The 19003-nt window shown below is 40.7% G+C and overlaps 1 protein-coding gene across 2 annotated transcripts in view; it reads right to left on the bottom strand.

Moving 5' to 3' along the window:
- The window catches only part of SORCS2 (sortilin related VPS10 domain containing receptor 2), an 808645-nt gene that overhangs the window by 662524 nt on the left and 127118 nt on the right, over nt 1–19003 (bottom strand). The gene's annotated exons all lie outside the window — the stretch shown is intronic.

Below are 19003 nucleotides of genomic sequence, written 5' to 3'. Positions count from 1 at the left end.
CTGTATTGACGATGGCCACTAGGCCGTGCTAGCCCACTGGGGAGGAGAATTAGGCAGACTCTGGTCGTTGCGCCGCACTGCCCTAAGGGCACATTGAATGGACTCCGGCCGCTAGGCCGCATTACTTCACTCGGGAAGAGGCAATAGATGGACCCTGGCCATTGGGCCACACTGTGCTGACTACCGGGGGAGGGGGCAGACATAGGCGTAGAGAGGCGGGGTTACCTCCCGCCCCCCTGACTTAAGGGGTAGACAAGGTACAAAGCCCGCCACACACACACACTCAAATGAATAAAGAAAAACTGTCTTAAAATACAGCAGCCTTTTGCACCTGAGAGGTTTTTATTGTCTATCTAGCATCTTTATCTATGTGCTGTTAACAACAACAATTAATGGCTGAGGCCAAGTCTAGCTCTTTCATGGATTCTATGCCTTAAATTATAAGGCATGACCTGTACAATACATTTATGTAGGAACAGCAGTAACATTGCATCTAGCTCCATGCAGCATTAAAAATAGGTGAATAATGTTTCTCCACCAGATCTCAAATGCCTATGGGGCATGACCAATCCCTTTACTAGTAGAGGGATTGCCACCTCCAAAACTGGCACTCTGGAGTATCCTTGTTAACAATCACTGCTGAGAGGCCAAAGATGGGCATGAAAAATGAATTACTCCCTCATCCTTAGCCAAAAGTAGACTGCAGTACATCAGACTAAATCTTCCAATTTACAAAAAGGGCCACAGAAGGCCTCAGTTAGCAGAATTGGCAAGGTTCTGATGAGAGGATGGAGCATGGCCATGGAGAATATTTGTATGGGGCCTACCCATCCCTGTCCTCCACAACAGCAGAGAAAAGTGTTAGAGGATCAAGTGAGACTGGACAGCACAGAAGCAGAGCTGGAGAAATGACCGGGGGTTCTGAAATTATAGGAATCCACTGGCTAAAACACATGTAGCTGCCACAGAGTGGACTACGGATAATACAGCAGACCTGACACTATACTAGCAGCTGTGTGGGGGTTGTTCAGATGTTCTACAACCAGCTCTTTAGGCGAGAGGACATTCTTTTTCCCTGCAACCCGAACGGAAGTTTGTGCACAGAGGCCATTTTGTCAGGCTTTGCTCTTGGAATGAGGATTAGGCCTTGTCTCGACTAAAGGGAAAAGTCGAGCTAAGCTACGCAATTTGAGTTACATGAATAGCGTAACTCAAATCGACGTAGCTTAGATCTACTTACCACGGGGTCCACACTACATGACATCGATGGGAAACGCTCTCCGTCGACTCCCCTCGCTCTTCTCGATCAGGTGCAGTACAGGAGTCAACGGGAGAGCAATCGGCGATCAATGTAGCGGGTCTTCACTAGACCAGCTAAATCGACCGCCGCAGCATCGATCCTCGGTAAGTGTAGCAAGCCCTTAGTCTCGTTGCTATTTATAGGGTCAAGGTATGGAATCTTGCAAACAAAGCTTCAGAAACAGTTTTTTTTCATAGATTTTGAGACTAGATGAGATCCTAACAATCTTCTCTTTTGCACAGAACTTCACCCAACAATTCCTGCATCAAGCTTTTTCTTAAAAGCAGCTCTATAGCCAACATATCTGGGCAGGTAAAAATCCCCCACACTGTTACCATTTTATAGGATTTTAATGTTATATTCTAAGAGGAGCTCAGCCACAACCTTTTCCTGATTTGATGATTTCTCCCACCATGAGTCCTCCAATGTTCTTTGCCACCATCTTCATCCAAAGACTTTCCACATCATTATATTTATTGCCTCTAGATTGGCGAACATATTTTTTCAGGCATTTCTTTTATTGTTTTCATGATACAAAGAAAAAGGAATACAAAGCCACAGACGTACCTTTAAAACAATCGTGAACATCAAAATACCAAACTTTTAGCTGTACAAGGAGATGACCCTATCTGCTACCTATTTTAGCAGTTACATAGCTCTGTTTTGGAAGTAGTGGTTAATTCCGCAATAACAGACTAATAAAAATGTGAAAAATATTATATGCATTAAATATATTTGACATATCCAAAATCTTTAATAACTTATTCTCACATTTCAATTATGAATTTACCATTTGACTTGTATTTGTACTTTTTGTTACCTCCATTGATTTATGGATATTACTTACAAACTCACTAGATGAAAACATAGAAGAAAACAGGCAAAAACAACATATTAGGCACATCCTTGATCTATGGTAGAACAGTCTCTCCCATCTCTTTTTCGCAGTTTATAGCCATTCACAGGGAGTCCAATGGCTTGAGTTAAAGAGAGTGTCCACTTTAAGAAAAAATCACTTTGAAAAAATGGCACCTTTTAACTCAACATATCTGCCACTTTGATGTCCTCCAGTTTACTTTGCTGACTAAATCAAATTTTTAATATTGCTAACACTGAAAAGACAATAGAGGAAACTGACTGGATTCCATTCTGCCTCTCATATCACCAACCCAGATGTCAGTCAGTTTCCAGTTAAAGCACCCTTTCTTCCAGCAGTGATGCTAAAAGTAGAAAGAGCAGAGTTTAATTTTCTGATCCTGGGTTAAATTTTCAGGCATCTAGAAAAATCACCTTTGGACTTGAAACTGAGCAAATTTGATAATAGAAGCTATTGGGAGACGACAAATTATGCAGCCCCACAATGACATTTTTACAATCACTTTTCTGTCAATATACCTACTTTAATCTTGAATAGAGACTAATGATGTAAAAGTGGTTAATATACCCCATAGTCTAAGTGAGTGCTTCTTTTATTCATAATGTCCTTGTGTTTTGCTCTCCAAAGTCACTCTGAAGCATTCAGTGCATATAGTTACCCAACAGTATATCAATTGGAAAGGCTTAAAACGCATAATTATTCCATATCACTGCATTTTACTGCTATGATGGGATAAAGTCATCTAGAGAAAGAAAAGAATCCGTTCCACAGCACGGAGGGTTGTTTTCTTGTTTTGTTTTTTTAATGTCCCCAGCTCTTACACTTTCATAGGCAAAATGATTCACTGTAGGAAATGAAGCGTTAACACAGCTCTGCTACATTTTGAAGCTACAGCTCTTTCAATAGACAAGATTTTAGCCCTGAATGTACAAGTAGGATTTGCAGCTGAAAGCATCTATTGAGTGAAGAAGAGGTTGAATCTTTGCTCAGTGACTTCAAAGTTGTGAGTCAGCTGGCCTGGAAAGAATCCCCAAAGTCTTTATAAATAATAAAGTGACATGGCAGATCTGCTCTGAGTGTTTATCACGAAAGCCATATTTACCACTAATTTATCAATATGCGCAGAGCTACATAAATGATTTTGAAACTCTCAATTGACACTTTTCAAAAGAAAACACACACAAAGAAACACACAGTTGCACTCTTGTTGCCCCACAAACAGAGAATAAGCTGCTAGATCTCACTGATTTGAGAAAAGTTGGTTCAGTTCCCACTGCTGCTTTTGGCAGAACAGTGTGCCATACACTATAGCCATGCAGCTTTGGGCTATGATCTCATTGGATCTCATAAGCCAAGCTGGATCAGGACTGGGCACAATTTGGAAGGGAGACCTGCAGGGCTCAAAAAAGCCAGTGTATCCTGCATTTCTTGCCACCATACCATTAATAATACTGAATTGGTTTGCTGCAGCAGCAGAGTGAACTGGAATTACTATATTACTTACCGGATCTTCTGCACCACAGACATCTTTATTATTTGTAGTAGTACACTCATTAGTTTGGTTCTGAAAGCCTCATCCTAACTGCCTAGAAGATGTCCCATCCATCACACTGGTTCCTGCCAGGGCAGGCAATCTGAGAGGATCTGTGTCAGGGTTCCCTCCCCACTCTGAACTCTGGGGTACAGATGTGGGGACCCGCATGAAAGACCCCCTAAGCTTATTTCTACCAGCATAGGTTAAAACTTCCCCAAGGCACAAATCCTTTCCTTGTCCCTTGCTGCCACCACCAAGTGATTTAGACCAAAATTCAGGAAAAGGGCCATTTGGAGTCCCTATTTCCCCAAAATATTCCCCCAAGCCTCTTCACCCCCTTTCCTGGGGAGGCTTGAGAATAATGTGAGTACCGACCAGACCCTTTGTCTCTAGGACACTGAAAATCAAACAGGTTCTTAAAGGGAGAACTTTATTTAAAGAAAAAGTAAAAGAATCACACCTGCAAAATCAGGATGGAAGGTAACTTTACAGGGTGATAAAAAGATTTAAACACAGAGGATTCCCCTCTAGGCTCAGCTTCAAAGTTACAAAAAACAGGAATAAAACTCCCTCGTAGCATAGGGAAAATTCACAAGCTAAAACAAAAGATAATCTAATGCATTTCCTTGCCTTTACTTACAATTTCTGTAATTTTAGATGTATCATTTCAGGTATGTTTTCAGGAGAGGTTTTACCTGCTTGGTCTCTCTCTCCATCCAGAGAGGGGAACAAACAAACAGAGCACAAACAAAACCTCTTCTCCCTGCCCCCCCAGATTTGAAAGTATCTTCTTTCCTTATTGGTCCTTTTGGTCAGGTGCCAACCAGGTTATTTGAGCTTCTTAACCCCTTACAGGTAAAGGGGTTCTGTACCTCTGGCCAGGAGGGATTTTATGTTACTGCATACATAAAGGTTGTTACCCTTCCCTTTATATTTATGACAGTCTGAAAGGAAATAAAACTTCTGCAGGCCTTTGAGAACATGCTGTGATTGTGGCTGGGAGCTCACTGTAATTACAGCAGGTGCCTGGGATGGCTAAACAGATGGCCACTGGAGATCACCCTTGACCATAAAAGGGAAGTCGGGTACAGGAAGGAAAGGAGAAGAGGAGACAGAAGAGATGGGGGATTCTAGGGGGAGAGAGCCCCAATATGAACCAGAGGAGAGAGAGAAATGATGGGGGAGCAGAAGAGAGGAGGTTGACAGTGGAAGCACAGCTGCTGGGTAGTAGAGGGGAAGAGGGAAAGGTTAGGGGAATCAGTGAAGGAAGAGAGAAATAGGTGGGAAGGAGACAGGAATTAAGGTAGAAAGAAACTGGAGATTCCAATGTAAGATGGAGAGATGGAAAAGTCAGGTGTGGAACAGAAAGAGGAAGGGGATCTGGGGGAGAGAGAAGGAGTAAGAAAGACTAATTCAAGGTTAGAATTTGTTTATTCCATGTTGTGTTTTTCTGTGTGCAGAGTAGCTGAAGGGAGATAGGAGTAGCCCTGTTTCACCCTCTTTGCAAAGACTATGGCCCAGAGGTATTAAAAGTTTGACTTCTTTGCATCAATTTTCATCACAGATGAAAACAGGGAAATTCCTGTCCCCATAGCCATTTTTGTGGGTAATAAAGATGAGGCACTGTCAACTGAGCCATTAAAACTGCAGTGTGTCACGGGAAATGAGGGATAATTCATCCAAAAGTTGTGAAAGACTTTCTGTCCAAACTAAAATATCTGTCTCATCTCCTCATGGATTTGTAGCAGCCAGCTCAAACTCAACATGGCTAAAACTGAGGTCTTAATCTCCCCTCCTCCCCGCCCTGCATCCACTCCCTACTACCTCCCTTCTCAATCACTGTGGGCAAAACCACCATTTTGCCTGTCACTCAGGCCCATAACCTGGGAGTTATATTCAATTCAGACCTCTCTCTCTCTCTCTCTCTCTCTCTCTCGATCCTCATAGCCAGGCCCTGTCTAAGTCTTGCACATTCTTTCTACATAACATCTTTCAGATTTAAAATTTTTATTAAAGCCAATGTTAAAATTATATAATACAAAGGTTGAGAAAGGAGTGTCTGTACATCTGGGTATAGTGCTTAGATTATCCACAAACACCAAGTTTGTTTTTAAAAGTCATCTGATCCATATAGTGCATAATCAGCAATAACCCAAATTTAGGTGAATACATTTAAGAATACAGTTTAGATATTAGCATCCAAGAATTCGGGTACATCACTCATGAAAAGTTGTACAGAGAGTTGGTTGTGGAAAGCAAATATATCAATGAGTGAAGACTGTCCCTCAGTAATTGAGAATTAGGGTAGGTTGTCTATTTAGAAAATACAAACCATCAGGGAAGTATTTCAATTACTTTCCTTGCTGCACTTCTCATCAGAACTCCAGCTCATCCCAACCTCGCCTATCCATCCCACACAGCTAAACTCTCATCCAGGCACTCATCATCTTGCGTCTTGATTACTACAAAATCTTTTCTCTGACCTTGGCAAATGCAGTCTTCCTCTTCTCATATCCATCCACTGCAGCAAAGATTATTTTCCTAGCCCGGCATTTTGACCATATCACCCCTCTTTTTGCATCCCTCCATGGGGTCCCTCTTCTCTAACACATCAAACATAAGCTGCTTGTCTTCACTTTCCACATGCTAGGGAGGTACTACCCATAAACATCCCCAATGCCACTTCTCGTTGTTCTCTGTCAAATCCCTCCTCAAAACTTTTCTTGGCCATGATGCCTGTAAAAATGTTGGCTGTCGTTAGGCTGCTGGTGTGCTGAGACCACTGACTATCACATTGACCAATACTGTCTCATTGTTTCCTCATCCTCCCCCATCAGTCTGTCTGTATCCATCTCTTGTCTCGTGTCTTATACTTAAATTGTAAGCTGTTTGGAGCAGGGACCACCTTTTGTTCTGTGTTTATATAGCTCCAAGCACCAGGGGGTCTTGGTCCATGACCGGGCCTCCTTTGCACAATGATAATGCAGATAATAAAGAGAATGAATGAATGAATCAAGCTCTTAAAAATACAAAATCAATCTTTCAAATTAGTTTCTGTATAAAAACATCTCTCTTGGGGGAGGATGAGGAAACAAACACATGACAGATGTTAAGCAAGTTGCTTAGAGCCCTACTAGAAGACGCTCATACTATGGTGATGAGTGTGGCATAAGAACCTACATAGAATAGAATACCAGAGGATTAGAGGGTAGTAAGTGCTGTACTTGTCTTTAGAAACACTGCAAAGGTTGATCCTAACAATTAGGAACCAGCGAGGAGAACTGGGTGTGGAAAAAAGGGTGTAATCTTTTTGTTGGGTGGGAGGGAGATAAATCCCCCATTTTAAAATACCATTTCTATAGCGGGGGGAAGAAATACTTTTAATTTCAAAATTAAAAAAATGTAAATCAGGTCTACCAATTAGTCTCATGTCTATAGCAGGAAAACTGGTTGAAACGACAATTAAAGGAAGAATTATAGAACATCTAGGACCAGATCCTCAGCTGGCATAAGTTACGATAGCAGCACTAAAGTCAACAGAATTATGATGATTTATGGTAAATGAGGATCTGTTCCCTAGATGAATAAGATATGACAGGGACAAAAAGAGAACAGCTTGTGTAAAGCAAAATCATGCCTTTCTAATACAAATATTCTTTAAGGGAATGAAGGCAATGGATAAACAATAAATGTTCAGACTTCCAATAGCCTTTGTATAGGCCCTAACTAGCAACCAAAAAAAAAAAAAAGCTACTGAAGCTACTGAAAGAGAGACAAAGTCATAGATTAGAAACTGGTTAAAATGTAGCAAGTGAAGAGTAGGTTTATGTGGTCATTTTCCAAATGAAAGGTCAATAATGGATGCCCCAATGTTCCATGCAAGGATGATATTTAATATATTAATGATCTAATAATTTGGTAACCGTTTATGGAGGACATTGAATTTTTTAGGTTAAAGCCTAGAGATGGCTGAAAAACTGCTGAAGGACCTAATAAAGTGAGGTGTCTGAGCAACATGATAGCAAATGCAATTCAATGAAGACCAGTGCAAAGTAATGCACTTTGGAAAGAACAATTTGAACTACTCATACAAGTAAATGGATTCTAAATCAACTGTAACCACACAGGGAAAAGACCTGGCTATCGGTGTGGACAGCTCAACGAAAACTTCTGCTCAGTACAATGGAAAAGACCCATTAGATCATCCAACCCGTCTTCCTACCAATGCAGAACTGTTCCCTAAAGTAAGAATTGCTTTCCAAAGTACTTTAGTCCCTACAGCTCCCGTAATAGACTGCGTGACTCTTCTGGGATATACCATAAGGGGACATGCCATGGAATACAAAGAGAGCTCAAGAGGAGGCTTTTCCTTACTCTGCTCAAAATGAGAGTTTAGTCAATGCACACGCGGGGTGGGGGGGTGGAAAGATGCATGACACATCTCTGAATCTGACCTACAATAATGTGTTGTGGAAAGAGATCAAGAGCAGTTCACCCTCCCATAAAGTGACCCCTTGTAATGCTGCCATAGCAAGTGTCAGCTTGGATTACCAGACACGTAAGTGCCAGCTGAGCAAGTTGAAACTGTCTGGCAGCAGCTTAGCCCTGAGAACACTAGCTGATTTCTCACTGCCAGCAAAGTTAATACATTTACATGCGTACCCTACAAAGGGTTATTAACTGCAGTTGTGCTTTATGATTGTATCTCTGTTCAAAACTCAGTGCAACCTGCTTACATTATCAAATATCCCTTGTATTAGGGTACCACACAATGAAATTATTCAGAGGTTTTTGTGATTCAAGACTCCCTAATGTGTCGCGGTTTGTTTTCTTTGTGTTTTCTGGTTTCAGATATGAAGGGCTAAACTGTGCTCTCAGCTACTCTGGTGTAAATATGGAGCAACTCCATGGCCTTCATTGGTGTTACTCTGGATTTACATTAGTGTAACAGAGCAGAATCTAGCCCCTCATGTCTGTGATGCTCTCAAAATCCCATGAAAGACCCAACTGGATTCCACTCTTTTCACATGTGGGCACTATAATAGGCCAGATCCTCAGCTGGTATAAAGTGGCATAACACCACTGACGCCAAAGGAATGATACTGATTTACAGCAGCTGAGGAATCAGGCCTGTTATCTCTAAAATGAAAAACAGCAGAAGATAAAAGCAACGTGGTCCTTCCAAAATGAAAAACGTTGTATCAAACATGCATTTGTTTTGTTGTGAGGAGCTAAACACCTATTTGCATCTGAACAGGTTCCCTTCCTGAGTGATATGAGCTCTCCAAGTGTAGCGCCTCAAAATAATCAAATAATATGGCTGAGAGTGACATGGATATTTGAATGCTACACATCAGTGCTCACGGCTAGTGGGATAACAAGGCTTACGAATGTCTGTAATTAAAGGCAATAAAAAGCCACAGCCATCCCACATCACCCAAAAAATGTAGAAGAGTTAATACACTGTACTATACAGGATGGATCTCACAGTGAGAACACTGTATGTTTGAGGCTCGGTCCTGCATCTGTTGAAGTCACTGAGAATCCTTTGGATATTTGCATTAGCAATTAAGACTGGGGAATAGTTCATTCCAATAGACATAGGGTTTAATATGAATTACTGATTCATCATCATCAGGGAGTGGCACATTCTCTCCCTCCTCCTTCTTTCCCTACCCACCCTCTTCCACTAATCTCCATGCGTGAACTGCATGCCACTGGCCAGTTACTGCTATAAATCAACATCTACAATGATCTGGGGCTAAAACAGTCTGATGGGAAATGTAGCTTCTCCTCCCCTCTCCCGATCCCCCAAAATGCATTTGGACAACATTTTAGTGGAATATGGAGAAATCTGAGTTCAGTCCATTTCACAGCAAAAGAAGCAACTCAAGACTAGTGTCCTAGGAGTCACTGTACCCTTGCCACTGCAGCTGACTTCACTGGTGCTCTGCACCTCTCAGGAACAGACTCCAAGTTGGGATTTGAGTATAATCTATCAATGGGAATCTTTCTGCATGTGGGCCAGATTCAAAGCCCACTGAAGTCAATGAGGGTCTGTTCACTGGTTTCAAATGGCTTTGCACTGAGCTATCCATGCTTGGGCTAACACTGGCCATAGTAGAAGGAAAGACAGAACTTGTAGCAAAATTTCAAAGATCAAGCAAAGTATAAGAGCCACTTTCTCCACAAGTCAGTGCTCTTGTACAGGATCCTGAAGAAGTAATCCCAGAACGACTTTAGTGTTTCCTCCTTAGTCAGTGTACACAGATACTGGTAATGTGTGAAGCACCCCATAGAAGGAACCTCATTTTCCAAATCTGGATAAGCCTCGTCCAATGTAATTCTCACACAAACTCCAGAAGCCAAAGTTTTCAAAGATCCTAGTGTCTTTGCTCAGTGGTTGATAGGGCTGATGTTCTTCCACTAAAGATGCTGAATCACAGAGGATTTGTCTATACCTATATACATCCTTAAAGTCATCACTGAAGAAAAAGTAGTCTTTTATCATAGCCAAATTTCTTAACAAGTAGCAGTTACCAGGCCAAGCTGCCTGTAAGCGCACCCAAAAGTCACAACCTACAGGATGACAGATTACATCCATGAATACTTCACAATTGAAATACATTTTCCCTATGGAACTACATCACTGCTTGATTTAATTTTTCTTGACATTTGGCCTGGAGCTTCTTTAAAGAAATGAACTTATGATTGCTTCACTGACAGCAAAGGACGAACCACTGTGATGTATCCTACTCCTACTTAAATCTCACACACCATTCTCCTAAAATACTAATCCTGTATAAATTGCAGTACAGCCACTAAGGTCTATTAGTCACAGCTCATCCTCTGAGGATGAGCTATGAGTCAACATATGATGTATAAAAGGTCTGCCATAAATCAGGTGACTGTCTAGGGGAAAAAAAATCTCTTTCACCAGTGATAAGGTTATAGCTATGGAAGGAGATATGCCAACCCGTCAAAATCCCTACCTGTGTTTTTTACAACCTCAACGGCTCTTACTTGCAAACTGTTCATATTCCATTTTTTTTATTATCTTCTACACTGTATTTTAAAAACTGAGACATGTAAAAGAAGAACAAGCCCTGTTCCAGTGGCAATTCTTAAAGGGAAAAGGCCAACAAACTAACTTACTTTAAACTGGAGGTGAGGGGAAAATGGTTAGGAATTATTACAGCTCAGCTAACAAAGCTGTTAGCCACAGGGTCTTTGTTCATTCTCCAATTAGGTTCTCTCTTTCTTCTTCACATTCTGAAGCTGTTAAGGTCTGAAATTGGATTATTCCAAATATTAAGTGTGGTGCCTATGAAAAGTGACACATTGTCTGACTCAGAAAATGAAGACCTCTGGCCCCAGTATAAGCATAACATGAGCAGCACCTATGCAGCATTCCCCACAACCATCTGTCACTGTGTCTTGGCCCCATGCCAGAGCCTTCAGTGATCTTCACCTGTACTCAAATCCAGGGCCTTTCTGCCTAGAAGGAGCCATGATTGTCTGTCGCAACAAAGGGAACCACAGAGTTATAGCTCTGTAGAAGAGACCTCTAGGAGCCTCCTGAAAATTAGATAAGCCTGGTTCACAAAAATGTGGGTAAGTGTTTGTTGCAGCTGTAAAAAAGAAAATCCATTCAATTTTGGCACGTGGCTTCAGACTCAATTTAAGAAACTCTGGTCCAAGTCTCATTTCTTTGAGGACTGTCTTCTCAGATCCCTGTACTTTCACCTCAAATTGGTCTAACAGTAAAGACGCTCAAGTATAAACTGGGATCAGAGCACAAGAATTCAGGTGGGAGAGTGAGTAATTTTGTAGCTAGTGGTATGTTTGCAGTGTTGTGGCCGTGTTGGTCCCAGAACATTAGAGAGACAAGGTGGATGAGGTAATATATTTTATTGGACCAACTTGTGCTGGTGAAAGAAACAAGCTTTCAAGCTACACAGAGTTCTTCTTTTTTCTCAGGTTTCAGAGTAGCAGCCGTGTTAGTCTGTATCCGCAAAAAGAACAGGAGTACTTGTGGCACCTTAGAGACTAACAAATTTATTAGAGCATAAGCTTTCGTGGGCTACAACCCACGCCCACGAAAGCTTATGCTCTAATAAATTTGTTAGTCTCTAAGGTGCCACAAGTACTCCTGTTCTTTTTTCTCAGTGATACGTTTCAGGTGGATTCTCAAATCCGCAGCATCACATATACACAAATTAGTCACCAAATAACCACTGAAACAAAATAGGGATAAGACTAAAGTCACCACTGAGCTCTGCGATCCTGCTCTTCCATTACGATTCTTGGTACTTTGACAACCCACATATTGATTGGAAGCAGGATCCTGGATTCTCAATTCAGCAGGCAATGTGTGATGCTGCTGCTGAACTGCCTGCCTCATTCTCTCTCTTTCTTGCTTCCTATATCTCCTTATATCACATTCCTCGCTTTGTACCTTCCATCATGCTGCCTCCTATGCCTGGAGCAATTTCTAACTGTCTGTCAAGTGTCCTCACAGCCCCCTCTCAGGCCTACTGCATCCAGGTATACCTGCATCTTACTCTTACTCTCACTGTTCTCTCTTCAATCTCAGCTCTTCCTGCTGGAACTAGTGTCCCTTCTCTTGAGGCAGACTGGTCCAATAGATGAGTCACTGGACCGGGACTCAGGAGACCTGGGTTTTATTCCCAGCTTTGCCACTGACCAGCTGAGTGCTCAAGGTCAAGTCACTTTACCTTATTTGCTTTAATTTTCCTTACCCCCATTCTTCTGTCTGATCTATTTAGATTGTAAGGGTTTCAGGGCAGGGGCTGTCTCTTACTATGTGCTTGTACAGGACTTGGCACAACGGGGCCCTGATCTCACTTAACAATTCTAGGTGCTACTGTACTATTACTACTAGTAGTCTACCTCCGATTTTAAGCTCTTTTGGACAGGGAACATGATTTTAGGTTTGCAAAGTGCAGAGTAAATTTATTGGTTTTTAACAACAACCCGAATATCTGAAATCAGGTATAAGCACCAGAGCGAGGAAGAACAAGTTCTACTTGATACTTTAATGCCAAGGCTGGTTCATCAGGTTATAACTGGCTCCAGCTGGGAGTCCCACAAGCTATAACGTTCTTTACTTGAAGATGAGCAGCAGTCCAAAAGGTGAAACAAATTTTCCTACCCAGGAAAAAAGAAAAACATCAAAACTACCTGCAACCTCTTCTTAAACAGCCCCACCAGCTGGAGTCAGTCAGATGCGAACAATAGTAGCATCCACAGAAAAGCGTTTTTGGAGAGTAACTTTTTCCCCCAGAGAGCCAACCAATCACTGAGACTTGAATCCCATTGTATATTAACACACGAAAAACCCACTGTTCAACGCTCTTTTCTAAAATATGCATTATTAAGTCTGCACAGTGTATTATTGGTGAGAGTGCTAAATTAAATCTCTTGATTCAAAGCATAAACTGATCTCTGCAAAGATCAGGGGGAAAAAAGGCTCCCAAATCCTCACATACTGCATCACCCGATTGGCTAAGTTCATTATGAAGAAGAAGTGTTCCACTTCTTGTAAAACCATCAGGAACTCACCACTGCTGGAAGCAATTAAAAAAAAAAAAAAAAAAAAAGACTGAACAACAAAATCTAATCCAGAATACCAATCCTTTGGAAATCTCTCTCTGAAAGAATTTTGGAGCTGTGAGTATTGGGGAATTGAACTAGTCCCATCATTATGGTGTAAAGAATGTACCATTTTAGTGAATACAGTTTACCTGCATATATATATCTGAATAAATAATTCAACTAAATATCAGTCAAAAAATTCTGTGGTCATTGAATCAGATTCTGATCTCAGTTATACCAGTGTAAATCCTGAATAACTCCAATGAACTCAAGAGAGTTACTCCAGATTTACACTGGTGCAAGTAGGATCAGAATCTGGTCCATTAGTTTTTAAGTTTCAATGTTCGGCTATTCTTCCTTTGCTGTTTGAGACTTTTGGGGGGAGAGGGAGGGGTGTCACATACTTTATTGTGACTATTCATGTGAAAAAGGGCTGCAAAGCCAGATCCTTTAATAGAAAACCAAGAATAATTGGAGCCACAAACATACATCCCAGACAATTTACTCAGAGGAAGTGTACAACCCTCATCAAAGTAAATAACAAAGGCATTTTGTAAAAATGCGTACTAGATTTCTCCCATGCCACAGCTGTGTCCACACCCCAGGCTACACCATGTAAAAAAATGTTCCTGTTGAATTCTACTGGCTGGTCCGAACATTCAATGCATGGCCCTAGAGCCACAAATTCCCCTTTAGACGGAGGTATGTAGAATGTCCCAAGGCATTCAAGGGATTAAAACAGGCTCCTGTCTAAAATGTTGACAGTGCATGATGTTATGTCCTTGTTAAGGAGACAAGGAGCCCTTCTTCTCTCTCCCTTTATCCCCCTCTCGCAAATGTCTTCTAAGAAACTAGAAAAGCCACATTCAAAAACGTACACCTGCAGTGGTATGCAGGCATGGGGTTGGAATGTTTGAGAAAGGCAAAGAGCTTTTCTCTCATGTTCAGGGACAGCCTCAAAGGAGACAAGGCTCAACATTCCAATCCCCCCCCCATACATACACTCCTATGTGATAAAGAAAATAGATAAGACTATTTAAGAATAATGACCCTAAAGATATAAAGTAAACAAACACTAATAAAGCCAGCAGGTTATTTTCTTAACGGAAAGCCACCCTAGATCGGCATAGCTCTCATGCTAGTGATTCATATTGTTATATAACATTCGTGTTTTAAGACAAAGGTTCCATACAAGGCTTGTATTAAGAAACAGTTTATCCTCCACAACAGCCTTTATTGTTTCTGAAATACACCAGGGCGAATAAAAGAGCGAATAAACTAGGTTCCCTATTACCTGTCAGAATGCCACGATTAAACATCTGACTTATAGTTTGCCTTATTTAGGAAAGCAAACACCAGCAGCTTTCCAGATTTCTGTACCTGGAGTCATTTTGTAGCATCAGAGCTGACCCAGCAGCACAGCTCATGTTGTATAAACCTAGAAACCACACAGAGCATAAACCTGCAGACTAATATTTACTCCTACTATAATTGGTTAGACTTAGAAGCTCAGTGACATAAGGGTTAATTTCCCTTAATGGGGATCACTTGAGGCTACAGATCATGGGGGCTGAGGAATCTCTTTCTGTTTGTTCTTGATGGTAAAAGACTTATTCCAGATGGCTACAAACTTTTAAGTTAAAAAGCAACAATACAGTTTTAAATTACAGGCTAGTCTAGCAAACTTTATGCAGCTGGCATCCTTCTCTGAATATTATACACTATTCCATGCAAAAACTATGTTAATCGAAAGCAAAAATTGCACAGATAATAAGCACTGAGAAGTCTGGAAATACCAAAGTTAAGGTAAGCACCTTCCCACTCTCTCCCATGCTGCTGCTCACACGTGAGAAGCACTCCCCATAAATATTTGCAATCCCACAGAAATTAATGGGATTACTGACATACTCAGGAGTTAACCAAGCCACGGGTCACTTTCAAATCAGTTTATATTTTTCCAAAGGCTTGTTCACGCCATGCTATGTATATAATTAAATGAAATGTTCAGATTTTAGAAAATTATTATTTCATTCTTCGCTGGCAGAAAACATGAAAGTAAAAGAAAAATATATACCCTGACCAAGTTGTTCCTAAATAGGCAGTTTTAAAATGTGATATATCAGTAAACAGCTGCACATTTCACTTACTGAGGGCCAACTCCTGAAAATCCGATTGAGTAAAAGCTGAGTCAAGATTCCAGGATTGGCCCAACTCATTATTAGCCTATACGGCATAGCATGCCTATGCTTTCAAGCTGCATGAAAGCTTACTCCAGCGAGGCACAAAAGCGACAAACAGGGCCATATTTTTATGTTACAGGTTCCCATTCCACCAGTTCATTAAAGATTTCCAAACACATGCATCTCCATACCCACAAAAAAAGTTTAACTTGCCACATAGTTTTGTTCCTGAAAAATCCATCGATTTGCCAGGTTCAATACAATCAAGGCTATAGTCAAAGATAATCAAGATAAATATTATTTGAATCAATATTAAGTTACAGTAGTTATTAGCACCTCCACAAAACTGGGAAAAAAGCATTTCCATTCTTTGATCTGTAAAGATGATCATATTTTAATTCACTCATGAATTGTCTGTTTTGCTCTGAAAACAGAGGGCCTGATCCTCAGCTGGCGTAAGTCAGAATCACTTTTCTGAAGTCAAAGAAGATATGTCAATTCACACTAGCTGAGAATCTGGGATGGAGTTCACATCTTTTCCTCATCTTGTACCTCTTCTTAAAAAAATCTAATTAGTGCATGCAGATCATCCTGAGACAATTAATGAGTTCCTGATTCTTAGGGAAACAGCTCTGCCAAACTACTCACCTCTTGTCTTCTGCTGCGTCATTCACTATAGTCAAATTTATGAGTCCACAAAGGATTCAGTCATGTCATTTAATTACTCTCTAAAATATGTGATGAATAATGTCACAGCTCCATCATTGCATATGGCTGGGCCCTGTAGCTGTAAAAAAGCTAGGAGCGTTGTTGAGCATTTAATTCTGTCAGACAACGATATTAACCTGCTGTGGTAGAAACCAGCACCATCTAATACATGCAACAATGATGGCAATGGCTTTGAAAGATACAACTCCTTCCGATCAAAAGAAGATGGCAGAAGTGGCTCTGACGGAGAGCGGAAATGTGAGGTAGAGCTGGTTGGGTATGGGGGGAAAATTAACACTTTTTAAATTAAAATTGTAAAAAAAAAAAGTCAGTGAGAATGTCTGCAATATTTGTCACATCTGTGCTGTAAGGTAGAGCAAGTTAATCTTGCTCCCTCACATATATATACACATATACACACACATTACATACTTATACATACATACACGTAAGCCAAGGCCTGAATAAACTGGGACATGTGACTTCACACCAGGGGAAACCCTCCACAAAGGAAACACACCCCGAACTATGTTAAAATGGGAAAGATATGGGGTGGAGCGGGAGGGGGACAAAAGATTTAAAATTGCAAAGTGCACCTTTGGTTAAACAGGTGCTGTACTGAGATAAACGACCAAAAAGGAAACAACTGGACTCTAGATCCAAAGCACTGTACCAGTTGGATTCAGTTTACAATGACTCTTTTAGACGAGAAATATTTCATTCATATTTCACACAATAGCTACATGAGTAACGAACAGACGGTTTTGCAATTTGCACCACTTAGTGAAGCCTGAAATGATGTACTGACAGGTAGGAGAAGAAATTTGAAGCAGGCGTTGCTAGATATGGTAGCATACAGAACATCAAAATCCAAGGTACAAAAATATTTAAAAAAAGATATCTGCTCTTAGATATGAACTTCTGAGGTGTTAGTAGTTGGAACCATATCTTCTTTTATCCAGAGTGTGGAAAAATGATAGGCAAAAGGCATTTTAGGTGAATTATGTATGAAATGTATGGTGGCCTGCATGTTCTCCTCCACTAGTGCAAGACAGACAAGGGTGATCCATGTATGTGTGACCTCCAAGCTTGACTATTGTAATGCACTATAGATCGGACTGAAAGCTAGAGGTCTGCACAAATTCCAGCTAGTACAACACGCAGTTGCCCACACATTAGTGAACACAGGCTATTGCAAACACATCATGCCAATGTTCCTGTCACTATAATGGCTCCCCACAGAATGCCAGCTCAAATTCAAGGTCCTGATCTTCACAGCCAACCAAACTAGTATTTGGCAGTCTTCTCAATGGGATGCTGCAATACTTCATTCCTGCCAACATGTGACACTGTGTAATACTATAAATCAGCTTTGCCCTCATTGCCTTTGATTGGATATGTGTGGTTATGTTCACAGGTAAGCACTACTGGCTTCTCTTGAAGCAAATCAAGAAAACTTAAACAAACAAACAACACTCCACTAGGGTAAGAAGGCCCAGGTCTCTCCTTTTGGTAATGTAAAGGGGCAGCACCCATTTTTTCATGTTCTCTGTGATATATATCTTCCTACTGTATTTTCCACTGTATGCATCCGATGAAGTGGGTTTTAGCCCACGAAAGCTTATGCCCAAATAAATTTGTTAGTCTCTAATGTGCCACAAGTACTCCTGTTCTTTTTGCTGATACAGACTAACACAGCTACCACTCTGAAACCTTTTTCATTTGGTTTTTCATTCTCTATCTTTCCCTGTGGAGTGGCGCATCAGACAAGGTTTAAGAAAGGGTTTTTAAATTAAGATACCCATTGTTATTAGCCCTTTAATAGCTTTCCCCCTTTGGGCTCTCTTTCATCATCAGTAGTAGATACCTCTGCCACAGTGATCACACAAGGACAGGCAAAATTCAGATGTCCAGTAGAGAGGATCTTTAACTAAATGTTGAACAAGATTATACTGTAAACCTTCAGGCAACTTTAGAGTGGTTGCTTAAATCAGTGCAAGAGACTATCAGCTCTATCGGACGCAGTGTGCTTAGTGCAGGTTTCACTGATATTGCTTGTGAAATTTTAACTATACAGACCAGCTCCTAGAATGTATTTGGCCAGCTGTACTCAAATTAACAAATCTAGATGTTTATAGAACATAAATTTAACATCTCTTTCTATTTAGTGTTGTTCTCACGGACAGAACCAATGAAAACTTCTAGTGGAAAGGGCAACAGTAGTTGCAAAGAAGTTGTACCATGTCTGATGGACTATTTCTTTTCCATGATGCCCATTGAACTTTACTTTGGAAGAGTTAAATATGAGGAATGAATGGAATCTACAGAGATTCCAGCTCTGAACATGTGAATCATCCTTTTATTGGGACACAAAGGACAATTCTATCCAAAGCCATATTTGTTTTGAATTTGGGGGATTGGGATAGGTTTTTTGGGGGGGGGGGGAGTTACCTACCCCATAAAACACAGCCATGCAACAATAATAGTTTTTTGTTCTTCAAATCAGGATTCACATCAAAATTGTATGTTTTGTAGTGGTTTTCATGCAAAGAATCACACATTTTAGATTTATACAAATAATAATTCTTTGTACTTGTATAGCTCCTCCTATCCAAGAATCTCAAAATGCTTTACAGTCATTAAGTAATCCTTAAAACACTGCTGTGAAATAGGTAAGGAATATATAGGGAACATTTCACCCCTCATCATACTTCATCCACCTGGGTTTAAGAGTGAACAAAGGTATACATAGTTCAGGACAGGAAGTGAAAAATATATGATCCAAT

Source organism: Terrapene carolina, unplaced genomic scaffold (genome assembly GCF_002925995.2).
Source record: "Terrapene carolina triunguis isolate 2854851 unplaced genomic scaffold, T_m_triunguis-2.0 Scaffold66, whole genome shotgun sequence".
Taxonomy (NCBI): Eukaryota; Metazoa; Chordata; order Testudines; family Emydidae; genus Terrapene; species Terrapene triunguis.
Note: the sequence above shows the minus strand (reverse complement) of the source record. Positions and strands in the feature narration are given on the sequence as shown.